At 44.7% G+C, this 11,992-nt stretch overlaps 1 long non-coding RNA gene across 1 annotated transcript; it reads left to right on the top strand.

Moving 5' to 3' along the window:
* The first annotated feature begins 10,621 nt into the window (after window positions 1-10,621).
* On the top strand, window positions 10,622-11,329 carry LOC146204814 (uncharacterized). Its single transcript, XR_014702959.1, has 2 exons — window positions 10,622-10,752; window positions 11,187-11,329. It is a non-coding gene; the product is annotated as an uncharacterized LOC146204814 (long non-coding RNA).
* Window positions 11,330-11,992: the final 663 nt, after the last annotated feature.

Here is an 11,992-nt window from a genome sequence, read left to right as displayed (position 1 = left end):
TGCGAAGCGAAAGCTGCTCGTGAATGTGCGTATCCCGATGCCAGCTGGTGGAACTGGTGCAGTACGTAGCATCGCCTGCAGCTATGTGCGTCACAGCGATGCTTGCCGTACACAATCCTGAGTGAAGACCGTGATCTATGTTAGAACGGATGCACTCTTCGTAGCACCTCATCGAGAGTCGCGGCTAGCTGATAGCATAGAGGATAAGATTCATTCACGCGTAGCAAGCGGAATGTGGCCGCGTTCGACATGCATATAGCCATGATCCTGCATATCGACGTCCGCCGTATCTTTACGAGAATCAAATAGATACGTCGAACGTACCTTTAGACACTTCGTAAAAACAATCCCGTCGGCGCCCTGTTGTAATAAGAGCTCTCATAACACAAATAATTAATTCCAATAAAGCGCATCAGACAACCTACCATTGCAAGCCTGGTGGCGACGCTTCTCCGTGTAGGTAGAATTGTTTCGCGCACGCAAACAGAAAGGTCGCATTGCACCCACGACAGATCTGAAGCACAACACGTACACGAAACACAGTCATCGATACGTAACAAGCTCAATCCCAACGCTCGGATCGCTGTAAACATTAAGAACCATGCAGAGCTCAAAATTCATGTAAGCGTTCGGAGAGCAAGGAGTGCGCTTTGAACTTTCACTCGTAATATATACATGCGGGTGGTTTCACCAGCTCGACGAAAAAGCAATCGTTCCGAACGTGATTACTTTCACTACACTCGCATTTGTCAGTGCTATGATACTGACTACGCTTCACGTACAAGGAATTCATTGTGAGGCTCCAATATCTCAAAAAAAAAAATCGTCGAGGCACCGCCGCATCTCGCGTAGGCTTGAAGACCATTTTTTCAACTTGGAAGCTATCCTTGACGCCTTGACAAACAAATAACTCAGTCGAATTACTAAAAATGGACGAAAAAAAAAAAAATGTCGAACAGTCCACGCTTGTGCGTGTCAGAACGATCCACACAACTGTGTGTCAGAATTAGCCCAAGAGGCAGAGGCGGTCATTGTTCGAGGAGTATATGTGCTTCACGAGTACGCCTCGCGAAGCACGCCTCGCTGCCCTGCGTCCTTCTATTTATAGTGCGAATTCATGCTAGCACATGAGTATAGTGAGCTGCGCTTCACATTCCGCAATTACATTTCAACCGCAAAAATTTTCTTATTTTTATTAAGACAGTTATAGATCTGTTATATCTCTGCGTGCTTAATTCAATTTTCAATTTGTTTGCACAGTTTATTCAAAAAGCTCGCTCGAATTGCAAGAAATGATACTTTGTTTATGATCTGCCCTCTCGAGGAGGTTATTGCAACTAGCATTATACGCGCGTAAATTTAAAATTACTTATTGCATAATGTTAAAAAGAAGACCACTGGATGATTCTCCAGTCTGTGCTTCGTTGTTTTTCGCACTGCTTTTCATGGGATGGGAAAATGATACTCCGGTTCAATAGGCGAGTGTCTTAACACTTGACCACTTGACCGCTAGGATTCACCGCGGCGGTGCCGAGTGAAGCTATGTGCAGCATGCCTTTCCTCCAACATTTTCATGCGTGCGCCTGCTCTCGTCGACGAAATCGAAAGTGACAGCTAAAAAACAAACAGCAGATATAAAATCATACATTCAATCGTTTCGTCAAATATACGAGCGCTTTTTAAGGGACAACTCGTAAGCTCGTTCGGGCGAAAAGCCATCGACAGAAATAATCGGAGGCTGCGTAAAAAAAAAAATATATATCATGGCAATTTGGGGATTTAGTGATTGACGATTGATTGGTGTATTATAGTGGATGACGAGCTAATGAAATCATTGTAATTAATTGCTGAAATGAAAAAAATGAAAAAATGGATAATTAAATGGACTTTAAAGGTGTCAAATACTAGCTCAAAATGAAATGTCAATGCTTAATGTCAAATTTAGCACGTGTGACCGATATATTAATAAATTGAAATCATAGAATAAGGAAAATGCGCTAAAATGTGTCAAACTGCTCAGAATGGGAAGCCAATATGCTTGCTGGTGCTAATCGTTTGAATGAAAAAGAAAAAAAATATTGGTGCTATTTTGCTCAAGGGCATAGGGCTGTGTTATGATGGAGTCTTTAACAAGGCTAACTGTTACCCAGACGGCCACTGACGTATGCAGAATGGAAATGAAATTAATGATGCAGGGCTTAAAGCATTATATTTCCAATGGAGTTTTTGAACTGGCTAGCGCTAGTGCGGAGTGGGGCGTCGGCAGGGAGGTCATTCTAGTCGATTGCTGTCGGAACAAAGAAAGCATGCCGGTACGCTGTGCTACATATGTGTGGAAAATAAACGGCTTTAGTATGAGAGGTTCAAAGGAAGGCCAGGGAGGGCGGAACCTTTCTATGCCTCCCAGCGGCCACGAATCACAGTGCTATAGCGCCAATTCCTCCTTCAATTACGCCCTACATTCTGGAGGCTCAACTATGGATTGAACCATTTTTGGCATGGGGGAGAGGACATCCACGTAGCCAAACGCCTCCAAACGCACTCTGGAAGAGGGGAAGTTTGGTGTGTGCTCGCCAGAAATTGCACGTCGTATGCGAGTATACACACGAGCGAGCTGCCTTTAGTGCATATTTTGTCCTACTTTCCCGTTGCTGCTGGAAGCTGGTCGCAGTGTCACATCTAGCGTGACCAGCTCGCAGCAGTAATGACAAAGTAGGCGAAAAAGTGCATTAAAGGGAGTTGCGAGAGCTCTCGCACACATATGGGCAATGCATGCAACCTTGCACGTGAACAGTGTCACTGAAGCGGTAAGGAAGTGCGCAAATATATGACTGAATATTTGCACGTCTTTTATTGAAAATTTCCTTGTGAACGTAATCTGTTCTAAAACTGGAGCTTCATTCGGGAATACGCAACATACATAAAATGTATACATACATCGCGGTCAAAAAGTCACTGTGTGCACTTCCCTTGTTATAATCGGTCCACTGTCTTCCACGACTCACCGGCTCTTGTGCGTGTCGAATTTTATTAGTTTATCAATCCGAGCCATATCCAAACAGTTTTCCAAAGAGACGACGAATGAGCGGTGCCGTCCAAAACAAAGCGTTGCTCTTTGGTGGCCCCTGGGTATTTTAGAAGGCGAGATCTGGCGCTCACTTTCGTTGTGTAACATAGCAGTGGCAAGTCTGCCCCACCACGCACGAACGTCGCGAACAAAAATGGTAATCACCACTTTGTGTATTGAGCCAACATACAAAAGGGTTCATGACACTAGACAGTCGGCACAAGTTGCACAAGTGAAACCGAACGGGTAGTGTCACAAGATAGAGACAGATTTCGAAGCTCACGGGCACAAAAACAGACACTGCTGTAGCTGTCGTTGCACTGACATGACATTACGAGCGCGTGAAGGAACAGCATGGCAAAGCGACCAGAGACGCAAAGTCTACATGCCAAAAGTAGCACACTGTAGTCAGAGAGGAAGAATGTTTACATGGTTTACATGTAAACATTCTCTAGGAAGAAATTTCTCATAATGTTTATATGTAAACCATGAACATCCTACAAAAACAAAACAATGCACTTACTCCACTCCAATTATTAATGGGCAAGGTTGCATCTATGCTACTACACTGCACTTATCACAAAACCACAAGCCCCATCTGCTTTGGCCAATTACTTGATGAAACTAACGGAGACAGATGTCGCACACCACAGACTGGTCGTCTCGCAACATATCTCTGCATATGCTGCATTTCAATTTCCTGCCTTTCCACTTAGCTTCAACTGTTGCCAGCATTACTAGTCACCCATCTTTTCTGAAATTCCTTTTTACGCTGTTAGGATCAGCGTCCTTGTTAATGATGGTCTCTAGTATTTTCGATGCTATCATTTTCACATCTTCCTCACCTGGAAGAGCGAAGGAAATGACAAGCTTTGAGCAGACAAAAAATTAGGGAGACTCGTAATCTCCATCTGTAAGGGTATGGTGCGCCAGCGTTAATGGTTCTTGTCTGCAGATCCCACTGTGGATTGCCGTTAACTTACATGCCTCTTGCTACAAACTTAATTACTAATTCCTTAATTCATGTCTCTGTCATCTCAGATATACTCATTAGCATATGGTCGTAGGCTGCCCTGTTATGTGATAGACAACCAGGCATAGACCTCACTAAGCCTGACGTTAACCAAACTGTACAAACATGCCTCCATGGCCTAGGAGTAACCTTTCTTAATCGGAGCTGAAACGTCCCAGAACATATTTCAAATATAACTTTGTAAGCTTGACTTAACAGCTCCTGCCATGTCGTGTGGCCTCGTGACATTTGGCTCGTGGAACTTTTGGCTTGTGCACAGGGTTCATCTTTTAAATACTGGTTAACATGCATGAAAAATACATTTTCACACAAACTGGTGGCAAATGGTCAAGTGGTGCACTGCAGATTCTGAAATGTACACCTATAAGCATGTAAGGATCGCATCATCACATAACATGATCAAGAGTTCTGTCAGTACCTGTAGTTACATAGCACTTCAATGCCCATTAAAGGACCACCTCAGACAATGGTTGTTGTTACCACAAGACCTGTTCTAACAGCGTACTGACACCATTCCACTGAGTGATGGACATGTATATGCATACCCTAGATAGCTCATGATTGTGGATCTCATTTATTTCTATGACTTCCAAGGAGTTCCTGTCGTCAGAAACCCTACACTTTATGAAATCGAGACAGCTGTCTTGAAAGGTGATGAAAAGAAATAACCAGGTTACCTTGATGCAATGCTAAATTACAGAGGGTGAATATGCTGCATGAAGATACCAAGAAGCTTGTACAAAGAAAAGTGAGAGCGAAATGGCAGGATTTTTGAAACATTGAAATGAACTACAAACAATACTTGCCAAACCTGTCAGGAGGAATGGAAAGCATGCAGTAATCAAAAACACAACATGGAGGACATTTTAGGTCATCTTCACAAAACACATACCCACACCTCACACACAGCTTCATACTTATAAAAGAAGACAAACCAATATGCAAGGAGTGTGGAGATGAACTAACAATAAATCACATCTTACACGTGCACCAGAGCCGAGAAAATAAGAGGAAAACATTTTGTACAATTTTGCAACAGATCCCTTTCCATCCCAGCATGATCCTAGGAGAGACGTGCAAATTTCCTGCATTTTTGGTTTCCTAAAATGTTCCTAAACAAGCTACATCCTAAAGAACATTTTAGTCATTACACACAAAATAAATACAATAAACCTTGTTCTTGGTGCATGGCAGCATTAGTCGCTTATGCACCATAACAATCAACACAATGCTGTAAGGTATACCTTGGTTAGCTATGTTATATGAGACAAGCTTTCGGTCTGATGTGGTCCTTATTCACGTGACAGCGCTGTCATGAGGGTCTATGTCCCAGCGATCGGAAAGTGACCTATTCCAACAATTTTAAAAACTGAAGGCGATTCTACAGATCTCTAAAGACTGGATTGATCAACTGTTTTATTAACGTCCGCCTGCTTTGACAGCCTGGAGTGAAACTGTTGAAGAGAATACATTTTTGAACATTTAACGCGTATCTGAAGGCCTTGCTTTCAATTAAGGGGCCCACAAAAAGCAGCTGAATGTCAAACACCGCCTAAGTGGGCTTTCTAGCAGGACAGCGGTGTAGCGTGGAAAATCGCTCCGCCGGTCCATCGCTGGCGTCGCAGACTTGAAAGGCCAACTGTTCAAACTTATAGCTACTGACCACACCTGAAACACTGAATTGTGCATGATCAAGGCAGAATTTCTCTAACACTGAGCACTGGTAGCTATCGATTTCGCGCCCAGTATTGTGAAAATCTGTCCTCTCTTCGATCATTGATACATCCACGGTTGAACATTTATGCGCCTCAGAGTAGGCCAGCCGTGGCAACATGGATGCGTTGTTGTAGCAACGATCACTTGCATGTCACACTCTGCAAACTTCCAAGAGTCAGCTTCTGCAACGAAATGTGCAGCGCACATTTTCTACCGCGTACCTAAGTCCGGCGACGCATGCACATCTCCCGCTCGTTTCAAAGCTGTGCGGCCGTTCAGTCAGGTCACGCTAACCTCGAGCATGCGGGGGTTTAAACTACATGTACGCAAAATTCAACGACGAGAAAAAGATGCAGGCTAAGCACTTTAGTATAGTCTTCCCCTAAATACCAAAGAACACTGCTGTTCAGAGGAAATTCGGATCATTCGCGCTTCCGGAAAGCGGTGCAGTAGGTCTTCGCCTCGACGAGTCGATGTGCAGCTCGCCGCAGTAGCAGCGCAGGCCTCTAGTAGATTCGGCATGTCTTCTGCCACGGCTCTGAGGTAGAATTTAAACGAAGAATTTAGCTAGAAACATCATATTTCCTCGGTCTGCATATGAGCAACGAGTATAATGCCATTTCACTTACATACTTTGGACTGCCGAATGTTCTGCACGGCGAGGTGTGTGTTGTGCCGGCTCTAGATCTTCGGAGGTCGATTCAGGACCTAAGACAGCGTAAATGCTAGGAATAGCTCGCTCGCATTACGGGCAGATCGAGGTGATAGTTTAATGCGAAGCGAAAGCTGCTCGTGAATGTGCGTATCCCGATGCCAGCTGGTGGAACTGGTGCAGTACGTAGCATCGCCTGCAGCTATGTGCGTCACAGCGATGCTTGCCGTACACAATCCTGAGTGAAGACCGTGATCTATGTTAGAACGGATGCATTCTTCGCAGCACCTCATCGAGAGTCGCGGCTAGCTGATAGCATAGAGGATAAGATTCATACACGCGTAGCAAGCGGAATGTGGCCGCGTTCGACATGCATATAGCCATGATCCTGTATATCGACGTCCGCCGTATCTTTACGAGAATCAAATAGATACGTCGGACGTACCTTTAGACACTTCGTAAAAACAACCCCGTCGGCGCCCTGTTGTAATAAGAGCTCTCATAACACGAATTATTAATTCCAATAAAGCGCATCAGACAACCTACCATTGCAAGCCTGGTGGCGACGCTTCTCCGTGTAGGTAGAATTGTTTCGCGCACGCAAACAGAAAGGTCGCGTTGCACCCACGACAGATCTGAAGCACAACACATACACGAAACACAGTCATCGATACGTAACAAGCTCAATCCCAACGCTCGGATCGCTGTAAACATTAAGAACCATGCAGAGCTCAAAATTCATGTAAGCGTTCGGAAAGCAAGGAGTGCGCTTTGAACTTTCACTCGTAATATATACATGCGGGTGGTTTCACCAGCTCGACGAAAAAGCAATCGTTCCGAACGTGATTACTTTCACTACACTCGCATTTCTCAGTGCTATGATACTGACTACGCTTCACGTACAAGGAATTCATTGTGAGGAGACTCTTGCTGCTGTCCGTGAAGAACCGCTGAAATCAGGAACATTTTGCGATACGGCTCCAATATCTCCAAAAAACACGTCGAGGCACCGCCGCATCTCGCGTAGGCTTGAAGACCATTTTTTCAACTTGGAAGCTATCCTTGACGCCTTGACAAACAAATAACTCAGTCGAATTACTAAATATGGACGAAAAAAAAAAATGTCGAACAGTCCACGCTTGTGCGTGTCAGAACGATCCACACAACTGTGTGTCAGAATTAGCCCAAGAGGCAGAGGCGGTCATTGTTCGAGGGGTATATGTGCTTCACGAGTACGCCTCGCGAAGCACGCCTCGCTGCCCTGCGTCCTTCTATTTATAGTGCGAATTCATGCTAGCACATGAGTATAGTGAGCTGCGCTTCACATTCCGCAATTACATTTCAACCGCAGAAATTTTCTTATTTTTATTAAGACAGTTATAGATCTGTTATATCTCTGCGTGCTTTTCTTAATTCAATTTTCAATTTGTTTGCACAGTTTATTCAAAAAGCTCGCTCGAATTGCAAGAAATGATACTTTGTTTATGATCTGCCCTCTCGAGGAGGTTATTGCAACTAGCATTATACGCGCGTAAATTTAAAATTACTTATTGCATAATGTTAAAAAGAAGACCACTGGATGATTCTCCAGTCTGTGCTTCGTTGTTTTTCGCACTGCTTTTCATGGGATGGGAAAATGATACTCCGGTTCAATAGGCGAGTGTCTTAACACTTGACCACTTGACCGCTAGGATTCACCGCGGCGGTGCCGAGTGCAGCTATGTGCAGCACGCCTTTCCTCCAACATTTTCATGCGTGCACCTGCTCTCGTCGACGAAATCGAAAGTGACAGCTAAAAAACAAACAGCAGATATAAAATCATGCATTCAATCGTTTCGTCAAATATACGAGCGCTTTTTAAGAGACAACTCGTAAGCTCGTTCGGGCGAAAAGCCATCGACAGAAATAATCGGAGGCTGCGTAAAAAAAAATTATATCATGGCAATTTGGGGATTTAGTGATTGACGATTGATTGGTGTATTATAGTGGATGACGAGCTAATGAAATCATTGTAATTAATTGCTGAAATGAAAAAAATGAAAAAATGGATAATTAAATGGACTTTAAAGGTGTCAAATACTAGCTCAAAATGAAATGGCAATGCTTAATGTCAAATTTAGCACGTGTGACCGATATATTAATAAATTGAAATCATAGAAAAAGGAAAATGCGCTAAAATGTGTCAAACTGCTCAGAATGGGAAGCCAATATGTTTGCTGGTGCTAATTGTTTGAATGAAAAAGAAAAAAAAAATATTGGTGCTATTTTGCTCAAAGGCATAGGGCTGTGTTATGATGGAGTCATTAACAAGGCTAACTGTTACCCAGACGGCCACTGACGTATGCAGAATGGAAATGAAATTAATGATGCAGGGCTTAAAGCATAATATTTCCAATGGAGTTTTTGAACTGGCTAGCGCTAGTGTGGAGTGGGGCGTCGGCAGGGAGGTCATTCTAGTCGATTGCTGTCGGAACAAAGAAAGCATGCAGGTACGCTGTGCTACATATGTGTGGAAAATAAACGGCTTTAGTATGAGGGGTTCAAAAGAAGGCCAGGGAGGGCGGAACCTTTCTATGCTTCCCAGCGGCCACGAATTACAGTGCTATAGCGCCAATTCCTCCTTCAATTACGCCCTACATTCTGGAGGCTCAACTATGGATTGAACCATTTTTGGCATGGGGGAGAGGACATCCACGTAGCCAAACGCCTCCAAACGCACTCTGGAAGAGGGGAAGTTTGGTGTGTGCTCGCCAGAAATTGCACGTCGTATGCGAGTATACACACGAGCGAGCTGCCTTTAGTGCATTTTTTTTCCTACTTTCCCGTTGCTGCTGGAAGCTGGTCGCAGTGTCACATCTAGCGTGACCAGCTCGCAGCAGTAATGACAAAGTAGGCGAAAAAGTGCATTAAAGGGAGTTGCGAGAGCTCTCGCACACATATGGGCAATGCATGCAACCTTGCACGTGAACAGTGTCACTGAAGCGGTAAGGAAGTTCGCAAATATATGACTGAATATTTGCACGTCTTTTATTGAAAATTTGCTTGTGAACGTAATCTGTTCTAAAACTGGAGCTTCATTCGGGAATACGCAACATACATAAAATGTATACATATATCGCGGTCAAAAAGTCACTGTGTGCACTTCCCTTGTTATAATCGGTCCACTGTCTCCCACGACTCACCGGCTCTTGTGCGTGTCGAATTTGATTAGTTTATCAATCCGAGCCTTATCCAAACAGTTTTCCAAAGAGACGACGAATGAGCGGTGCCGTCCAAAACAAAGCGTTGCTCTTTCCCTAGCAAAAAAGACCAATAGGGTGCGTTATTGGTTTTATAAGAATCGGTATTGGTTCTGTAGGTATGCTATGTGTTTTATCTGCATTTCTATGAGACTTATTCAGAAACTCATAAATCTTATAGACTGGTACATATTTGTCCTATAGGCAATAGTATTGGTTTCATAGGTTTATCGGGGGGTTGTATAAGAAAAGTATCAGACCAGTGCAGAAGCCCATACATCTTATAGGCTGATACATGCTTGTCTTGTAGACTACTACATATTGGTTCATGTGTCTGATACATCAGTATGCCTTTGTTTATGGGTCTTGCATGCAGGATCAGTACGTTGGAGATTTTAGGTCTTTGTCATTGTTTCCTTTTCCATCTCGGACACATCCCCAAAACTCACGCATTCATCCCGTTTATTGAGTGTTGCCGTAACGTACAATATTAGCCGCAATAACAATTGAGAACGCTGCGCGCGGTCTCAACAAACTACGTACGGTTGGAGCCGCAAGACGCGCGACGCTGTTGCTACTGGATCACTGAATGGAGATGGGAAAGCACGCGGATATAGCACGGTTCTGTCGGGGCCCAGCTCAGTCACAATCACCTACATGTGCAAATGGATTGAGAGGCGCGCGTCCAAGCAACTGCAACGCTGCAACCGCCGCCGAAGCGAGAGGAGTCGACATCGAGCACGCGACGAGTACGGCTCGAGCTGCCGACGCGGTAGCTCGATGCCGGCGGCGTTTCGCAGCGGAGAGGTAGGTTTCCTTTCTCTCACTCCCACTCCCGCGCAAGCGTTCCCGTGCTGGCCTCTCTCATCCTCCTTTCCACCTCTCCTCTGGGCGCGCATGCGCAGCTCCGTAGAGGCATTGGCGCTGGCGCGATCGCTGATCGGGCGGCAGTTCGGTCGGTGCCCTGTGTTTACAAGTTTTCGCCGATTTTCGGGGTGCTTCTCGAGGATATCAACGTTCCAGCGCACGTTCAGCTTTTGATCAGGTGCGTGTGCATCACTTGCAACTTCGGGCTGACGTTTATACTTTCTCAGTGTATGATGTGGCTTTGCGTTGCAGAATGCCGTTGCCTGCACGCCAACAAAGGAATTTGAATCGCGCGGTGTGATATAACGCAGCGTCGAGTTTTAAAGTTGTCGGCACGATTTCTTGAAAGTATTGATGAAACTTTTTAGCGTTAATCTGTTTTCGAATATCGTGCGCACTGTGTTTAAGTGGCAGAACCTGTGGTGAGGCGCAAGGCGGAATGTTGGTTCAGCAGCTACCTCGGCGTTCAGTAATGGCGGCGCCTCTCCTAACTGACGCGCGCAATCGCGGTTGCCGGTATATGTGTGGACCGATTTTTTGAAGTCATGGTGGTGCCGCGTTCTTGAAATCGCTTATTTTTCAAGCTGTAACGCAATTTTTTATTTCTTTCAGGTGCCTTAGCATTCGAGAGACTACATCATCGGGCCGAAATCCGCAATCTTGGAATCGAGGGCTACCTGGATGCAGTCAATGTTTGGATTATGTGCCAGTATGCGTTGCCGCTGTCATTGTGGAATAAAATGTGTATACATGCACCTGCTGCGTAACTCATCCCTAGAAAATGGAACATAGCTGCCCTCTCCTTTCAGGTGTCCGGAGAGGTAAAACACCCGCAGCTACTCGATGAGACCAATATTCCATAGGGCCTACAAAACCAATAGGAAGCCTACTGGTTTTGTAGGTCTATCAGATTATTGACAGCTATGGGTGTACTAGCATTACAGACCTATCAGTTTATCAGATGCCATAGGACCGATAAAACCATAGCCTATACGACCAGTAAACAATTGACCTATAAAACCAATACTCCAGTAGACCTGTAAAACCAATCGGCTAGGATACCCATAAGACCAATACTCTGGCAGACCTATAAAACCAATATCAATAATCTGATAGGCTATTAGTTTTCTATCGGATTTTTTTGCTAGGGTTGGTGGCCCCTGGGTATTTTAGAAGGCGAGATCTGGCGCTCACTTTCGTTGTGTAACATAGCAGTGGCAAGTCGGCCCCACCACGCACGAACGTCGCGAACAAAAATGGTAATCACCACTTTGTGTATTGAGCCAACATACAAAAGGGTTCATGACACTAGGCAGTCGGCACAAGTTGCACAAGTGAAACCGAACGGGTTGTAGCGCAGCAGCGCCATCTATGAGCCATAACTGAAAATAAAATTATGAGAGCAGCCTGCGCTGATG

This window comes from Amblyomma maculatum, chromosome 1 (assembly GCF_055883805.1).
Source record: "Amblyomma maculatum isolate TAMU_Amacu chromosome 1, ASM5588380v1, whole genome shotgun sequence".
NCBI classification, from domain to species: Eukaryota; Metazoa; Arthropoda; class Arachnida; order Ixodida; family Ixodidae; genus Amblyomma; species Amblyomma maculatum.
This window is presented reverse-complemented; position numbering and strand designations above follow the sequence as displayed.